At 39.6% G+C, this 19,487-nt stretch overlaps 1 long non-coding RNA gene across 1 annotated transcript; it reads left to right on the top strand.

Moving 5' to 3' along the window:
• Positions 1-3,661: 3,661 nt before the first annotated feature.
• On the top strand, positions 3,662-4,299 carry LOC136293023 (uncharacterized). The gene is made up of 3 exons (XR_010722063.1): positions 3,662-3,723; positions 3,814-3,896; positions 4,128-4,299. It is a non-coding gene; the product is annotated as an uncharacterized lncRNA (long non-coding RNA).
• Positions 4,300-19,487: the final 15,188 nt, after the last annotated feature.

Raw genomic sequence — 19,487 nt, 5'->3', positions numbered from 1 at the left:
TGTCGTGCTAACCTGGAGGGATACAGTATGCACTAAAATCCAGAGGACTTGTCTTTATTTTGAATGTTGTTTACAAAGCCCATGAAAAAACTTGACATTCATCAAAAGCTACGGCTTGGCCATGCCGGACATTTCCTTTGTTGTAGGGGAGAGTGGTCACTAATCCTTGATTGTCTTCTGAATTATTTGAGGACTTAACTATAGTTAAAATGTGACCTGAAACCAATGCCTTTAAGGGAGACGGAATTGCTTGGCTGCCACAGAAATACCAGTACAAGTCAAGAAAATCAGTTGCTCTCTCTAATCTCCTTTCCTTTGGAAACTTTGCTAATGAGATCAATTCCAGAGACAGTTGCCTTGATCCACAATGGTAAAAGTCCTTCTGTCGGCAGCTAAATAAAGCAGGATAACCCAAAGCTATGTTAAAAACGGGGAGTGTAATGTGAGGTGAACAGACAACCTGGCTTTGCTGAGGCAGTGCGGAGCCCTGAGTGTGTCAGATTGGGTTTGACTGCTAAAAATGGCCCCTAACTGTGCTTTTACCAGAGCATCCTCCCCTCCTGTCCTGCTGAAAACCAGAAACCTCAACCTTCATCAACGTGACGTGCAGCTCAGATGTGGTCCCAGCTGGTTTTGTATCTCAGGGGGGAGGTAGGAGGGAAGAAAGCAGTGAAAAAATATTCCCTTTAGCCCATTCTTTAGGGGCTCAGCTGAAAGAGCAGATCTTTGAACATATTGGGGGCTAATTGTCCACTCAGTGACTTTCTGTGGGCTGTACTGCCAGCAAATACTTGTTTCGAGAAACAGAAGTAAGACATTTTGTTCAAGGTAGGAAAACACCTAAAAAAAAAAAAATACAGACAGATCCTCTCTTTTCCTAGGCTAAAACTAGGAGTGGGAATGTATTTTAGGGGTTGGAATTGAGTGATCTTTAATGTCTCTTTTAAGCCACACCATGGAATGATTCTATTAATCCCTGGTAAACTATAGGGAATGTGGGTCCTGGATTTTGCCCCGCACTGAGCTCTTGGAACACTGTTGGAAGGAGCAAGAGGTGTATGGAGAATAAGCAGGAATTATGAATCTGGGCATGCTTGAGTGGCCAGTGCTTTTGTGGTTGTGTCCAGTCTGAGGCATTCTGGTAATGGTGCCTCCGCAGGAAAGTGAAAAGCTGGGACATCTTTTCCTTAGGAATTTTGCAGTGCAGAGAAGCAGAATTAAAGATGTTGATTGTGTTTTTCTCTAGTAGCAGGCCCTTTGTAACAATGGAGGCAACTCAGCACAGCTGTTATAAACAGGTTTTCATACTGAGTGGGCAAAAAAATGCACAGACCTAATGATCTCAGTCTTACCCACTTCTATCATATAAATCTGTGAAAAATTTTGGAATTTACTTACGCTGCATGTCTGCGGTTCCAAGGGGAAAAGATGGGTTTTTCCTTTTTTTTTTTTTTTTTTTTTTTCTCCCCTTGTATCTTATCAATGAATTTTACCTCATTAGGAAATCCTTTAAAATGCTTGGATTGCTATCCCGGAGAATTAAGTCTTCCATTTATCGACAGAACATGTGCAGCTTTGGCATGAGGGGTGTAAATCCCCCACTGTTTCCTGTCAGTTCTGGGGAGAGGCACATCTAGAGAGGATTGCTCAGGCTGTGCCGACACCCTGACTCTGACCTGACTCCTGAGGAGAGTTCGCAAGGAGGGACAAAGAGGTTTCATGATCTCAAGAAATATATTTTCTTTGTTTTAATGGATTAGGGTACTTTCCATAACCTTTTTTTTTTCTCTTTATTGGATTTTATTTTTTGATTTCTGTTACATATTCTACAAACTCATTGTGAGGTGACAGTGCCAACATTTTTGAGGTGTTTTTGATGGTCAGGAAGATGTAAACAGGAATAATTTATTCATTTTGGAGCTGGTCAGGCAGTAAAAGTAAAATAGTAACAGCTTGAGTCCTAGTCTTTGTAAAAGTGAAATACACCTAAACCCAAATTTAATGCAAATAAAAGCTCACACAGAAATTCGGGTAATTGTCAGAGGTAACTTCAAGGCTGTAAAGTTCTAAGGATGTAAATCCATGGAACATCAGTTTAAAATGCCTCTAGCTCTGAGGACCCCATGGTTCAGGGATGCTCGTGGGCATGGCTGAGATTAAGCCCCAGCTGATTCATGCAGTTCTGGGGAATTTCTGCACCCCAGTAAATTAATCACCAGAGGAAAGGAGCAGCCTTCCCAAGAAAATTCCCAAGGAAATGCTGGAATGGCCTCTCTGCTCTTTCCCAATTTTCTGGTTTTGATTATTGATTTTCTACTCTAAACACAGCTCAATGTTTTCCTCTTGTCTTCTTCAGTGGAAGTAGAGGCTGACACAAGAAAAATCCCCATGAATTCTCATGAATGTTTGATTGGGAAGGAATACAGAAGATTTAGGCAGAAGAGATTACCTAATTAAGGCAAAAAAGCTGAATTAAGTGGTAAAACTCATGTTTGTTACACCAGCCTCTAGGATTTAACCTTATTTTATACCACCCTTAAAATCAATATTTATTTGCAGAGACCTTTGGGGACAAAGACTGTTGGCCTGATTTGTAGCAAAACTTGGGAAAGCAAGGAGAGATATTTGTGGAGAAAGGGCAGCAGCTAAGAACAGGCTGGGACATTTTTTACTGTGGGGTCTGAGATGTAAACTTTGCTCTCACTGAATTAAACTGGAGAAAGCCTCCGGTTCAGTCCTGCAACTCTGCACAAAGGGTGCAAATGAAGTATTTGCTCACTGGGCCAAAGGACAGTTGTTTTGTGCTAATAAAACTTCATAATGTTGGTCTGAAGGAGACAGCATCGGCCCCCAAATTTACAGGTCCTGAATGTCCATATTTCTGAATTCAAACATGTATGTTAGGAAAATACCCATAAAGCAGAAGAGAGGATAATTGGCATCACATGAGTTAGTAAATTTGTAATTGGAAAGATGTTTATTATCAGTCCAGAGGTTCCATTTTGCTGCAAATTCAAGCCTATTTTGTTCCTGTCAGATATGAGCTCACGTATTATTACATGACAGACCTTTGAGTAAAATGATACATTTTCCTCCAGATCAGGCTGTCTGGCCTCAGCAAGTTTATTCAGGCAGTGGAAATCCCTTATTAAATACATTTTTCAAAACTTCCTGCACTACTGTTTATTTATAGATTACAGGGGAGATAATCAGAGCTTTCCACTCATATTCGCTTAGTTCTTCCTAATGATACCTAGTCACACTCAGTCATGGTCATGCATACTCTGTTCCACTCACAGCAAATTCCATTCACAGTAAATTTGAATTCACACTTCACAGTCAATCATTTAACTCATTCACATCAGTCACACTGAATCAATACTCCCTCACTCCCTTTTTTTTTTTTTTTATGCTCATTCCTTTCCTTTCACATTTACTCTTAAACATCTGTGATCATGCTCGTTTGCTTGGTGTCTATCCTCAGAGCAAGAACGTGGCTGTCATTAGTGGTAAACCCTCTGCAGCTCAGAAATTAAGGGGGTTATTGCAGGGCCAGATGAGCACTGGAGAATCACAGGTGCTGCTCAAATTTCCTGCTGAGGGCAAGCACAGTGAGGTGATGTGGCGCTCCTGATTTTTGGGGTGGGAATCTCACGTCCACGTGTGTGTTACCTCATTCCACACAGAGTAACCTCGTGTGTCAGGTGGATCCCTCAGCCTCAGGTCGTTTGCTTTGGTCACCCTATGGATGCACAATTAAGTAGAGTCAGTGCTGCCTTTATTTTATTTTATTTTTTTTTTTTCCCAATTTAGTTTGATTTTAAACAAAGGTGAAATACTGTGAAAGCTGGACGTGGATGTTGCCGTGGTCAGAAATCATGGAAATGAGTTGTGTGGTGAGTGGAACAGGGTTTATTTAATAAATAGGATTTTACAGAATTTTATTGCTGCCAACTCTACTGCCTCCATGGAACATCTGAAACCTGGCTCAGAAGACACTGAACCCACACCCTGTTCGGGTAGATTTGGTCCGGGGTCTCTGTTCTCGGGGAGCTGTTTGTTTGATGCAGGACTGAATGGGGGGTAAAAAGGATTGCAGATATATTTGTGCCTTCCTTTCCTTCCAGGTGTCATCAGGCAACTCTTTTTCTGTGGAGGCTTTGATGTCAAAATGCTAGACACCTTAAAGCTCTAAATTTCCCATGGAGCATTACAGCACAGAAGTCACCTGGAAGATATCTGGGTTTTAAGGGCTAGGATGTACAAGAATATTGATGCAGAGGTTTTGAATTTACTGATGAGGAAGATATTGATTTTATTTTATTTTATTTCTCCTTTACTTATGTCTATATCAATAATTGACAGCTGAAAAAAAATAGAGGTTGTATTTTGACACCACTACTGAAAACTGGATCTTGTTTATGAGTCCACAAAAATAGTGAGAAAAGGGGGGAAAAGGGCAAGGAGGAAGGCATAAAGGCTTTGAGGAAAGTGCTGTGTAAGTACTGGTGGGCAAATCCTCGGTGTGCAGAGCCTCTCGTGGCACTCAGGAGTGCTCCAAAAGGAGGAGAGACAAGCCAGACTTACTCACAACATATTGTGGCTTCCAGGGCAAAGAAAAAAGAAACCATTGCATTGAATTAATAGCTTTGTGTTGGGGGACAAAAGAGCACATCCCATGAGACGCAGAAGGATCGTATCTATCATCTCGAGATTGGCCTAGGAGGAGAAAAAGTACATTTGATAGTCTATTATCCTAATTTCTGCCCTGAAAATCATGGGCTACGGACAGTGGAGCATCAGCTGTTACCTCGGAGCTGCAAACCTGAAGTAAAAGGCTGTAACTGTGTCCTTCTTTTATTTTTTCTTTTTATTCTGCTATTTCTCCTCAAGAAAGAAAGAAAACAAGACAATTACATGCTCTGAGGAGTCACAATAATCAATAGCAGAAGCCAGCAGGGAAATGGGCCTGGATGGCTGAGGCCTGAGGGGAGGGACCACGATGCTCTCAAGACAATCAGATTTTGGGGACGAGCAGCAGAGCTGGGGAGCACCAGACCCCTACCAGGTGGCACTAGGTGTGGGGGGCATGGCAGAAAGCTTCAAATGGCATTAAATTAACATTTCCAGGCAGGATATGACTGTAAAGTTAACAGTGGAGGCTCAGTTTGTGTTTCCTGGTCTCTAGGGCAGCACCAGGGAGATTTTATGGCTCCTTTTTTGCTCTCTTGGTAAATTTGTACCCCAGAAATAATAACAAAATGAAAGAAAGGAAGAGCTGACCCATAAGCAAGAAGAAGTAGACAGCTTCCATAATATCTATATCAATAATTCCTTTCACCCCCCACCAAAATATTCTTTTCACCCTCCAGCTGTTTTGTTTCAAGGTTTGGGCTCTTTTTTCTTTTTTTTAGTCACATAGTCCTTAAACAAAGATTTCTGTGTCAATTAGTGGGGTGCACTTGGGCTTTGGTCCCTCAGTGTGTGCTTAGCAGATGTTCACAGAAAAGCAAAGTTTACCCAAACGTTTCTGAGGTTGGAGTTTGTATATACAGCCCCTCTCTTTTCTTTCCAGAGGGTACCATATTAACAATTCTTTTCTCGCCAGTATAAATATTTTCCCTGCAATTATCTGCATAATGGTGCAACACAGATACTTGAAGAGGGTGTACTCATCCACTGCAATTTGAGTCACCCCTTTACGGTAGCACCCACCACTGATGCATTAGAAATCGACTCAATTTTTGATTGAAAAAACATCTAAATATGGGAATAATTCCCTAACCTGTTTATTTTGAAAAGTGCTTTGCCTTCTAACAACACGGCCGTGGAGAACATCTATTAGCTTTGCTTCACTTTGTTTCCCTTAATTTTTTTTTTTTTTCATTTTTTTTTTCTTTTTTCTGAGTCACTCTTTTGATTTTCAAAACATTTTGGCCATCCACAGACTCCAAGTCTCCTTCCAGGAGAAACGCTGAAGAATCAAGTGCATCTCTCCTCGCCTTTTAAAATTACCCTTCAGGGCAGTGCACACACAGAGAGTGACCCTGGCTTTTGACAAACCTTTGCTGAACAAAACGTAACAAGGCCCTGTGTATATATATATATATTTTTTTTTTTTTGAGCAGCATTTTCTATTCTGACAGAGACAGCTCGGTAGCATTTGATGTCTGCTTGCTGGTCATAGATAATGGTGCATCCTGGGACCATTGTCATCCCTGTCAATAAGGAAGGCCTGGGGGGACGTTCAACAAAGCTACCTTTTGATTCACCGTTTTCCCCTTCCTTCCCAAGACATTTGTAAGCCCGTGGTCAGCCCAGGTCACTTTTATTCTGTTCTGATGTGCCTTGATAATAGCATCATGTCTGACAAAAAATTTTGACAGGCCGTCGATGTGTGTTTCTTTGGTTTTCCCGGGTTGTTTTCTATGCCTCCTCAATGTCAAACGAGCTTTGAAAGCTGCTGATTATGTTTGTTTGGACTGAATTTGACAAGATTCCTATTCTTTGAAGCAATTAAGCTCCTGAGGATGGATCTTGGGATTTGAGCTAATTTTTTTTTTTTTTAGCAGTGCAGGAAGCAACCAGAGCACATCCTATGCTCTGGTTTTTTTTTTTGTTGTTGTTGTTGTTGTTGTTTCAAGGTTGTGCTTTCTTTATACCTTTAGAAATACCTCAACCCAAAGGAAACTTCTGAGCTTTAGAAGAAAATCAAAAAGGAAAAAAAAAAAAAAGAAAAACATATAGCTTGAAACAAAAAGTTTTGCATAAGTATATTTTATCAGAAAATGGCAAGTTTTACAAGCTCAGGTGGGGAAATCTCTGCAGAATTTAACTCTTGTGGGGCCACACAGGCTGTCCACTTGCAGAAGAGCTTTTAGGAGCTAATGTATGCTTCTGAAGAGACGGAAAATAAAGTATTTTGCTCAACTGGCCACAGATAACAGCTCATAGCCTGGCTTGCTTATTGTTTAAATTAGTTGCAGGCAATTTAGCGTATTACAAATGGGAATTAGCAGCATTTTTAGTTTTATCAGTTAGCTAAATTGTTAAATGGTGTTGCTGGAGTTCAGCAAAGCATCTCCAACACAACCATTTTCTTTTTGGCAGTCACAGATGGAAGCGTGCATCCTGCCCCTATAGCAGCACACACACTTTTAATTGGGCGAGGGCTTTTTTTTGTTTTTTTGGGGGAGAGAAAGATGAATTTATCACAGTTCATGTAATACTTAAAAAGGCAAATGATAATTTCCCATGGCAGAAAAGAAAAAAAATACCATGAAAGGCCTTTCTGTTCTGTGCTGTGTTTTAAGGTATTTTTGTTGCATTTAAATATGTTTAACTTGAAGTCTTTATGCAGAAGAATGTGGTAACAACCTTCTGTTTTGTAAATAACCACAAGGAAAAAGTCACCTTTTTTTCATATTTGCAGACATTTAAGGCCAGATCCCACCTTATGAATGGAAATCTGGAGGTCCCTGGAAGTTTCTCAGAGTCTGACAGCAGCTGGGCAGGGATTTTTTTTCTTCATTTTGTGGAGAAGCTTCAGGAACATCATGATTGGTCCAAATCCACAGGGACAAGCAACCTCTGAAGCTCAGCTCTCCCTCCTTTCTCGGGAAACATCGATGAAAGGAAATGAACCTGAGCTGAAATCACAAGGATGGAGTGGCCAGCTGCCATCTGGGGTGTACCCACAACCTCAGGACATTCCTGTGTCCCCTCCCACCAACACCCATCCCAAGATGCATCTTCCTGGGCTGCTCCCCTTCCAGCACGGTACCGGCCTCTAGGACCAGTGGAGTCAAAATTCCATGCCTCAGTTTGCCTGGAGCTGGGAGCAGGCTGTAAGTAAAAATCTCCTTTTCAAAGGGATTTGACATCTCTCGTTGGAAGCAGCCCAGTGCGTTGGTACCAAATGTAAACCAGACTTATTTTCCTTTTTATTAGAGTTTGTATTTAGTTTTAATGTTATGGCTGAAATGACAGCCTCTCATTTTCATACATTTCTGCTTTCATTCCCAGTTATTATTTGGGTTATATTACCTTCAAAACATGTTTTTATGGGGTTATAATGACTATAGATGAAAACGCAGCTAATAGTTACCTACTTGCAAATTTATGCATTTTTCTTGCTCATAACCTATAAAAATTGCAAATTTTCCCAAGGAATTAATCTCCTGTTGTATTTGGTGGAGATCCTCCCTTTTTCTCCTACATTCTGAGTCAGGATAACAAATTCTGTCCTCAAAGTGCCCCCAAAGCCCTGTCTGAAGGTTTCCAAAATATGGACCAGAATGTAGAAGAACCGATTGGTTTTGTTTTCCTTTCACTGGTATTTTTTTCAGGAATACAGTTATTTCCTCAGAATTATTACCAATGCTTTTCTGTCTTTCCTATTCAATGCTTTTCTGTCAGGCAATCTATAGTTCTTCAGGGCTGTATTGTCTAGTTATTCTTTCATATTAAATGATTGGGTTATTACTTTTACGTCTTTAGAATATTTCATTTTACTGATTTCTCCATATTAAAAAGATGATAAATTATAGCAGCTATTAAGGGCCCAATCCTGAATTCTTAATGCAGTCATTTCCATTAAAGTTCCCCCTGACATAGATTTATACGGAATCTGATAAATTTCTGCTTGGCAAATTCCTAGAGAAACTACAGAAACCTGAATTAAATTAGTCTGTTAAAATAATCAACACGAGCCCAACCTTGTCAAGTGGAGGGGAGGTGAGTGTGTTCTGTTCATTGCAGGACAGGAATTAATGACTAATTATTAAGCACCAAGATGGGAGAAGTGCAGTGGGATTTCCAGGCCCATGAGGGATTTAGGACTGAACCCTATTTTTGCTTTAAGCCTTACTTGTCCACAGGGTTTTCCCCTCACATTTCTAATCTATTTTCCTCTACAATGAGGAAACTGTAGAAAGATTAATTTCTCTGATAATGACAATTCTGGAATAGTGCAGGGCACAAGATGGGCCCTTCTTGGATGGGGTTTGAGCACGGCATGTGTGGATCCCCTGGTGACGCTGACTCACTTTGGGTGCCGTGAGCTGGAGCTGGAGAAAACCAACATTAAAATGAGATTTTCCACGGCTGACACGGGCTCTCACTTTGGCCTGCAAAGACACCTTTTGGAAAAATCTAAACCAATTGATTGCTCTTGCCCTTTGGAGCAAACCTTCCCAAGCCAACAAATGGATGAACCTCCAAAATTTGATTTTGAGAGAATTTTTTTCCATGCTATTAATAAATTTGCAAATTAATGAGTAAAACCCACACTGTCCTTTGTGAGATGCAATAATGGTGTGCTGCCATTGAGGCAAAAATTCCCTAATTTGTCTTCTAGATCCTTTCTTCTGACACGATGAATAGTTTTTTAGGTATAAAGATCAACACAAAATGCAGTGCTATAAATTTTTTTTTTCTAATATGTATTAATTCAAATGCAAAGCACAGGTCACAGATGCTGAAGTTTTTTTTTGTGCCATAACCATACTGGAAATAAATGTACTTTATGAACCTCCTAAGGTTCATTTAAAAATATTTTGTCCTGCCATGTTGAGAATGGCTCTTGCTCTACATTACTTTCTAAGCAGCAAAATGCTGCTTTCAAATTTCTTACAAATTTTTGACAACATAAAGTTTTTTAGCCACAATTTTATATTTTAAATTGCTCATCAATTAGTCCTCAGTGGAAGATATATTAAATTATGTATTTAACCAAACAAAGCTTCTACCTGTATTTTGTAGACTACTTTAATATTTCTCCCTTTTAATACTATGTTTTTATTACTTGGACTATCTTGTTTTTCAAGAATATGGTGGTTCTCTGAAAACTTCCCAGCAAAGCAAATTCTGTGTCCTTTGGACCTAATTCTGAGCAATTTTGATCAGTTATCCTTATTCTTCCACTTGATTTTAAGTATTTTAAATGATGTAATTTTTCATTCTGTTCTGCCCTTTTTATTGTCGTTTATTTCACAGGAAATTTTCAGATGCTTCATAATAAATTGGCCACTTAAAACACATCAGGGGAGAGCACAGGGGACAAACATTGATGAATTCAACACGTTCATGGGTAACAGTGTGCTGTAATTATTGCTAGAAAACAAGCAGGAAGACAGGAGATCTAATTGTGCTTGTTCCGTTTTAAAAATAAACGCTTCAGTGTTCAATATTAAAAAAACTCCAAAACAATTAATAAAATAAGTGTTTCTTTGGCCTAAATGGTATTCTTTTCAGCCCATTTTGCTCTTCTAGCTACTGAATTGGAGAACAAATTCTTTACTGGCCTCTAGATGTGAATGTTTCTTCCATTTTGTATTTTTCAACTTCAGAAGAAACAAAGCACAAAGGTAGACTTACCAGTTTGTCAGTTAAATGAAGTACTTAATTGAACATAGGCTTCTTAGAAGGAGCTGAATTTCAAGAAGAAAGAAAAAGTCCCCTCTGGACTAATAATTGTCTGTGGCAGGAAAACCCTTGGCAGTGGAAGGAGGGATTTATCTCAAGTTGGAATGAGTTTTCTCTGTCAACTGGCATCTGAAAGAAATTCGGCAGGGAGAGTTAAGTGGCTAAATAGTTCTCCAATGACTGAAACAAATGGATACTTTAACGAAAATCTTTTGAATGTCACTCAAAATTCAGTCCCTGGCCTGGTGGCTGAGGTTTTATAATACTGTACATATGTGGTGCTGGGTTGTTGCTTTTTCCTTTCAATCTAAGCTGAATTTGAGGTTTCGTTTCATAAAACTCCATCCCATATCTATTTACCTTACTTTGATCAGTTCCAAATGTTTGACCATATTTTTGGTGTGTTTAGGAGGAACTTCATCGACTATTAGTTCTAAACCAAGGGTGGCTTTTTAATTGTAATTTTAATTAATGAACAGGGTCTCTGGGTTACGAAATATCCTTGAGCCTTCACGCATGGCACAAGCCATCAGGAGGAATTGGTTGAAATGTGGTTTTTCAACCATCCTGGGCTTTTATAGGGTATTAGTTTTGGAAAAAAAATGTGTACTCTATAGTTTACTTTGGCCTGACAGTGTTTATCCTGTATGTTTGTAGAAATAAACAGGAAAACCCTTAAACACTAACAATCTTATTTGATTCTTGATGCTTCTTGGCAACTAATCACAACAACTCCTTGGTGAGGTCCTGTGTATGACATGTAAATATTTGACAGAAAGGTAAAATATAGATATCTGAGACCCTTATATATTTAATGATCCCAAACAATTTCTTGGACAATAGGCAAATAGCAAAATGTCACTTGTTTGGAAGAGGAAAGGAAGAAAAATCCACGAACAAGCTGTTCCTTTCTCAGATTTGCAGTTATTTTTCTTGCAGTGGCTGTTACAAGCTGTTAATTAATATGAAGGCTAAACCCACTTCATTTTAGTGGTACGTTTGTACAAACATTTAGCAAGGCCAGGTGTGCTTTTATTTCTGATTTTTTTTTTTCAGGATGAAGGTTTCTCTGAGAATTTCTGTGATTTTTTTTTTCCTATCTTTCTCATCAGAGACTCTGTCAACAGCTCAGACCCCTGGTTTCACCATCAATTCCACCTCTCGTTGTGATGTTGGACAGTCCAGGTTCAAGCCCTCTTTCTGCTCTGTGATACTGAGAATATTGCCTAAAAACAGTTCTGATCATGGCCTGCAGAATTTCCTACCACCCCTAATTACTTTGTTTGATTTAAATAAATACATGTTTTCTGTGCTCACAGAAATTTCATACACCCATTGGCATGCCCATAGCCTGTCTTCTCAATAGCACTTGACAATCTCACGTGCTTGCACTTTGAATATATTTAGAGATTGAAAAATGGTGAGGTGTTTAATCTTTTACCTGCCTGTAGAGCAAAATTTCTTACATTTCATCTTCCTTAACCTCTTATACCTCATATATTGCTCTCCCACTTTCCCCCTTTGCCTGACCTGGATCTTTGCAGAATCCCAGGACCACTAGGTTTGGAGAAGATCTCCGAGATCATCAATTCCAACCTCTGAGTGATCAAACCAGATTGTGATTTCCCCCCATTAGAAAATACCTAATACCGATTGACTTGGAATGGGAAAGCTGCAACAGGTTTGTGGCCTGAACTATCCTCAAATCCATGGATTATGTTCTGCCCTTGTGGAAGTGCCCCACTCACCTGGTGACTTGAAGTAGCAGATCCTCTCCTTGGTACCAGAATTCACAGGGATTTGCTTGTGCTTAAAAAAAAAATGTGTGGTTGTCCATGAAGAATTTGTTGGAAACTATTCCTCAGATTCTTAGTGGGAATTATAAAAAATGAGTGATAATGTGAGATCAAAATGAAACTTTTGACAAAGTGGAGTTTCTTGAGAGGAGACAAAGCAGTTGGAAGGAAAAGGCTGATGTGTTTGAAGCCACAGCAAATTCAGTCAGAAAAAAAAAATAAATTAAAAGTCTTTGAAAGCTCTGGTTTGGAACTGCACGAAGCTCAACAAAGAATTGCTAATATGGAGAGTAGGAATTGTTGGATAATTACACTGACGATCTAGAAAACAAGCTTAGAAAAGGAGGTTTGTGCGTTGCTGAGGGATGAGAGATTGGGGATTGAAAATTTTCCCCACCCCTATTTTGTCTTTGGGTTTTTATGCTGCATTTTGAAGATGTGTGGGACATGTAAATCAGCTGTGACAGTCGTTTGCTTTTGAAATACTCCACATTTGTCTCATTAAAGTGTTTCAGAGAAGCCTCAGCCAGCAAGTCTTCCCAACAGAAACTTTGATTTGTATTATTTTTGGTGGCTTTATTTTTCCTTCCTAAAGGTTACTGCCACTGTTGGTTTAACGGTGTTTATGTGATCTTATAATAAGTGTTATCACTTTGTATAATTATTATGTGTGATTAATCCGGTTCACACTTGAAAGCTATGGGGTTTTTTTATTTTTTTTTTTTTTAATTTTTGACCAGAGGGTATGTCTTTAAGCCTTTGTGTTGTTCACTTATAATGATAGCTGACAAGAGTTATCATAAAGAGGGAGGAGGATGGAAACTGGAATAAATTGTCGGGTGAAGAAAGATTTCTGGGAATTTTTGCTTGGATTAGCATCTTCTACAATAATTCTTGAGAAAAATGGTGGATGCAATGCATAGTCCTCTGATAATTTGATATTTGCAAGAATTTCTGTAGCAAACAGGTTATGCAAGAGTATGGAAGAAAGTGCATTGTTCAAATTTTTCCTTTTGGAGAAATTCAGCCTGTTTTAAAAAAAAGCCCTTTTTTAAAAAAATTTTTTTTTAACCTTTTAACAAGTGTGGATTGTTCCCAGCATGAGAGACAGGGGGTTTATGATTAAAGGGGATTTAAGACCTAAAATGGCACGGGTTGGGAAAGCAGAACTCTTTATTTTTAAGGCTGAATGGATTCACATGGGTTTACTCTTCATGGAGAACTTTGACCACTCCATAATGTTCTCCTTTAAAAATCGTGATTATAGTATGTTGGCTTTGCCAATTTTGTAAACCTTTGTTACTGAGGATGGAATTTCTATATGTTAGTGAAATATCAGAAATCCCACAGTGACCAAAACCTCTCCAGAAGCAACAATGATTGTGTGGACACCTCACATGGTTCTCAACCTTCACCAATGAATTTGAGTGCCTTAACTGGCTACCAATAATGCACTTTACAACAATTCATCTCTTGCTTTCTGAGAGCTAAATTCCACCTGGTTTGCAGTTCTATGCTTTAATATTCAGTCTTTGGATTGAATTCACTTGGGAGTTGAGACTTTTTTGATTTCTGAAGCTGTCATTGCTGCAGATTTTAAAACTGGTACTTGTATTGCTTGATATCATTGTAGAAAATTCTTTTTTATTGTTATTTGAATTTGTGCCCAAATGATTTGACTCTTTCATTTAGAATGATGAAGAGGCACATGCACCTCAAATACAGATCAGCTCCCAGACAGGCCAGTAGTGAGTGTAAACACCAAAATATTCTCATTTTAACTGAATAGAAATTGAAAAGAGTATCTGTAAGAACTCTAACATGTATTTATGAGCACAGTGATGCTGCTGTTTTATTTAAATGCATTTTTATCCATTTTTAACATATATAACACCTTCGTATTGACTTCAGATGGTGAACAATTTAATATAACATTTACAGATTTAAATGCTAGTTAAAATTCTCTAGACCTCTCCAGAGTTTCCATACTCCAGGAACCTGAACTCTTACAAAATACGTTACGGGAGATATCCTCCACATTAATGAACAATCAATATTTCATATATAATTGTTTCATATGGAACTGTAGGTAAAAATAGCTAATCCCCACAACCAGATTAAACCAATTAACTTGGAGTGTGTGGTTTTCAAAAGGGTCTCTGGAAATTGAAGCATGAGGCCAATGATGTGATGAAGCGAGAGAGAAATATATTTGTATTTCCTCAAAGAAATATTTATTTCAAAGTTGGTTATAATATTAAATATTACTTAGAGGGAAAAAAGAGTTTTAAGCAGGAGATTGAACAGAACTGTGTGAAAAGTTTGGAGAAAAATTTTCTGGCACTTTTTAGTGTCTTTTTAAAATATACATCAGTCGCATCATTGGCATTGATTTTACGAGTCCATTTGTGGCTGTGCCTTGTTCACTGCACTTTCAGACCAAATCCTGTCCTCTTTGACTCAGGTTGGGAAGTGTGATTTGTGCAGAAAGGGTAACGAGTCCCTAATATCTATGATGTTTATGGTATCATCAAACTCAAATTATACAATTGTTTCGACTCAGGTTATATATAACATTGATTTATCGAGCTTAGCAACCTGAGCAGCTTCTTAGGCATGATGTAAAAAAATGTAAGAAGAAGGGGAATCTTCTAGGATGTGCTAGGAATCAACATATTTCTATTTCAAGAAATTATTGCCTTCAGTTGTTGTGGTCTATTAAATATGCAGAATTTCCCCACTTTTAAAAACCTACTCTATTTTTTTTTTTTTTTTCCTCACAGGACAACAAATAGATTAGCTAAAATCTGAAAAGAAATTTTACAGTTTGGAACTTGGGTGTGTAACAATCACAGCATTTCAATCTAATTATAGTAAAGTTTAGTCCATGAGAGGGAGGTGGTTAAATGAACATTTGTAATGTTTGCTGTTAGTGAGGGCTGCCCCTCACAAAGGTAAGGAATGGAGATCAGAGAATCCATAGAATCCCAGAATGGTTTGGGATGGAAAGGACTTAAAGCTCATCCTGTTTCACCCCTGTCATGGGCAGGAACACCTCCCACTACCCCAGGCTGCTCCAAACCCCATCCAGCCTGGCCTTGGACACTTCCAGGGATCCAGGGGCAGCCACAGCTTCTCTGGGAATTCCAGCCTAGCCAGGAATTCCTTCCTAATTTCCCATCCAGCCCTGCCCTGTGGCAGTGGGAAGCCATTCCCTGTGTCCTGTCCCTGCAGCCCTTGTCCCCAGTCCCTCTCCAGCTCTCCTGGAGCCCCTCCAGGCCCTGCCAGGGGCTCGGAGCTCTCCCTGGAGCCTTCTCCTCTCCAGGGGAACATTCCCAGCTCTCCCAGCCAGGCTCCAGCCCTCAGAACACTTCCACGGCCTCTTCTGGTCTTGCTCCAACAGGTGAACATCTTTCTTGCGTTGGGAAATGTTTGGTTTAATCTTCCCTGACCTCGCAGAGCTGTTGGAGAGCTCTTCTGATCAGACATGTGTGATCCATTTCCAGGCTTTAACTGCAGCAATGCTGAGATTGTGCCATTTCCTGACCCGTGTGCCTGAGGAGTTGGTAAATCTTCAGTTCCTTGATGTAAGTTGTCAAATCCTGTCTCATTTAGTTTTCATTCTGGACAGAGGAGAGAAGTTTTAAATTGTGGCCTGTTTTATTAGTAGCTGACTGTAAAAACAAACTCTTTGTAAGCAGTAACTTTTGTTATGCCAAGATCAAAACCACAAACACAGGTTGGGGTGATGTGAGTGTTGCTTCTCCCGTTGCCCATCAAGCAGAAACTGAATCCAGCAAAGACATTTCATGTGCTCCACAAGCAACCCGCTAATTCCAAATGATGCATCAATAACACAATCATGGCTGCCTGTCCTTAGAGTTATGGTTATCTGTTTTCTACTCAAAATATGCACATGGAGCAATTTCATCTGTGAGAACTTGGGAAAATTATATTAATCATCATAACTGAGTACAGCTTCTTTCTCAGCATGAGTCATAAATATCTTTGAGCATTAAACCTCTTTACAATAACATTAATTTAATCTATAAGAGGACAGTGCGTGCAATAAATTCCATTTACAAATCTGAGTGGGCAAGGGGGAGAAACCTGGAGGTAACATTTTTAATTTTTTTTCTTTTTATATTGGAGATTGGGAAACAATGCCCCAAAAGAAGTTTCCCTCAGCCTGAAATGCATAGGACTAGGAAGGAAAAGAGAGCTTCCTGATTGATTAGCCTCTGTGCTATTGCTTAGTTTGCTGCCAGTCAGAAGTTTATATGGCTTAAAAGATTGTTATTGATTGTTCAATTTGGTGTTCATATATTTAAATTTTATTCAGGTTAGAGTGATGTTGAAAATTGGGGTCCACATGCTAGATTGCCAGCACAGTGGTTGACAACACAAACGTTAAAATACAATAATCCTTGTAGTATAAAATGGCCATTGACAGTCTAATTTCCATTTTGTGGTTTATGGCCTCTACTGAATATCTGATAATGTAATTATGCTTCAGTAAAGAATGAATCCTCTCTGGTAAACTGAGCTGTGTATGCAATGCCAATGTGAATTAAATAAAGTGACATCAAAGCGCAGTCAGGGCTTATTTTAGGAGCACATTTTTAAACATTTACTATGGTTTGTTCTACGGTAATGCCAGGGAGCAGATTTATGGCTGTTAGCATATTCATGTTGGAGAAATGTGTTACTTCATTCTTTATTTTAGCCCAGGAGAGCAAACAAAACAGCCTCAGTAAAAGTGAATGCTGCTCTGTGGCTTAGGTATGAAAGTTTTCAGGGGATGCCACCACCAGCCTCCCTAAGTAGCACAGAAAGGAAAGTGGCAGCTGTGCAGTCAGGAAATAAAAATGTAAAGAAAGCTCCCCCAAATTATTTACATGCCCCACAAATGAGACAACATTTGTTTCTTGGCAGTAGGTACACGCTCAGCTTTTCTGCTTGGCTCTTTTGCTGCTGGGTTTATAAATGTATAGGAATATACAATATGATCCTACGGTTAAAGAATTTCCTCCTTTTAAATTCCAGTTGTCAAGTTATGTTATGCTGTTTATAATGCAGTGAATTATGTTCTGTCCTATCCCATTCACTGCTAGCATAATGCAACTTAACATCAGGCCACATAACAGAATATGACAGTTAAAATTTAAAAGTACCCTCATTGTATTTGTGAATTGAATACTCAGCTGCGTGATTTAAAGATGGACTGGCATCTTGACTGCAGAAACAAGTAATGTTACTTGAATGCATTTTTTCCCCCCTAATATATTTGCATTGCCGTTTTGACCTTCTTTCCAAGAGGAAAAAAAAATAACCCTAAGCAACTGGCATGTATTGACATGGAGGTACTGAAAAGTTAGTGTGATGCTGCAGACATGTTTAGAGGAACTTCTGAAATCATGGATTTGATGAGATAGGCTGAATCAGAATGTCACTTTATCATGTAAACAGCAGGGAGAAAGCCAAGCCTCACATGTGGATTTTAAATGTCCCAAAGCATTAGTATTAGAAATCCGGGGCCTGGTTCCACCCGCGATAAAAAGAGGTGTCAGATCACATCATGGTTTATCCTTCCAGCCTGTACAATGTGGATTTAGAACTCTTTGACAGGTCCTTTAGGACCTGTCAATGGTTCAGGAGTCAAAGGTGAGTCCCTCCATCTCTCACCTGCTCTTTTTCTGATTGCCAGAGCTGTTGGCCAATAAAGAAACCTCTGGATTTTCCCCCAGCCTTGTACTGATATAAAGAACTTGCTGTTGCACCTCAATTCCCTCTGCTTTTCCCCTCGATGTGCTCTGCTTTCAGTGCTCTCAGAGCCCATGTCCAAGAACCTACCTGCTTCACCCTCCAGCCAGGGCAGCCCCAGGAGGAACAAAAAGAGAGGAGCAGCTCCCCCAGCTCCTTGAGGTACATGAAATAGGATTGGATAAAAGCACAAGCACGTGAAATATGTTTATAGATTGAAATATCATGAGGTATTTCATTTTTTACCTACCTGTAGAGTAAAATTTCTCACATTTCTTCCTTAACCTTCTATAGCTCATATATTGCTCTCCCACTTTTGCCTGACCTGGATCTTTGCAGAATCCCAGGACCATTTGGTTTGGAAGAGACCTCTGAGATCATCAGATCAAGCATCACCCCACAGGCCCATCGTTGGACTGGCCCTTCCCTTTCTAAGGTGAAACATGCATTTGACTCCTTGGGTAAATAAATAAAACATCTTTGGAAGGAGAAGATGGAGGTAGCACACCTGCAAAGGCTTGGCTGGTTGGGAAACAATGTCCTGTTGTAAACTGTGCATGTCCATACAAAGATGTCATTAATATAATTTCCTTTTCATTTGTCGTAGGAGCCTCTCTCCAGTGTTACACTTGAGTTGATAACTTCTTGTGTAAGAATCATTGTAGAGTCATAAAATTCCAGAATTATTTGATTTGGAAGTGTCACCCAGTGCCACCCCCTGCCATGGACAGGGACACCTTCCACTGTCCCAGGCTGCTCCAAGCCCCGTCCAACCTGGCCTTGGACACCTCCAGGGATCCAGGGGCAGCCACAGCTTCTCTGGACAACATTTGCCAGCATCCTTAGAGGGAAGAATTTTTCCTGATATCTAATTTGACCCTGCCTTCCTTCAGATGAGAAAGAGCAGGTTCGAAAAGACTCAAGATGAGTGCATTTAGATTGCAGACAGTGGAGGTAGCCAGTGAGACAGTATTAGTCAGCATGTTTGTGGTTTAGTCACTGGTTATAAGCATTAAAAATATCAGTCATTATTATTTATTACTTATGCAACACCCACACACTGTGAAAGACATTTAATAAACCACATAAAAGGCAGGGCTGCACCACAGAGCGATGGCTGGATGGATTTTAGGTGTGACAGATTGCTATTAGCTACTTGTTTGTGTTTCTTTGTGCTGAAAAAATTCCTAAAGGTCCCAGCCAAGGAGACCTCAGCAATGCTTGGCACTGTTCAAACAAACCAATAAAGAAAATGGCCTCAAGATAGAGAAAAAAATCAAGGATTAGGATGGTGATGTCAGGATCTGCTCACAGAGTACCTTACATGATTCCCTGTTACAGTGAAAGAATTAATAGAGATGAAACTACATCAGGGTAAAGGTGTTTGTGGAGCTGTTGGATGTTCTCACCCAGGTGCTGTTTTTTGGTGCTTTCTGCTCTAAGTTCTGGCTCTGTGTACAAGGAGTTTGAGGTGTCGCCTCTGCATGGTGTGCACGTGCCATT

This window comes from Chamaea fasciata, unplaced genomic scaffold, assembly GCF_029207755.1.
Source record: "Chamaea fasciata isolate MVZ Bird 193981 ecotype frontalis unplaced genomic scaffold, bChaFas1.0.hap1 SCAF_8, whole genome shotgun sequence".
Classification (NCBI taxonomy): Eukaryota; Metazoa; Chordata; class Aves; order Passeriformes; family Sylviidae; genus Chamaea; species Chamaea fasciata.
The sequence above is the reverse complement of the archived record's forward strand: the minus strand, read 5'-3'. Positions and strand labels throughout refer to the sequence as shown.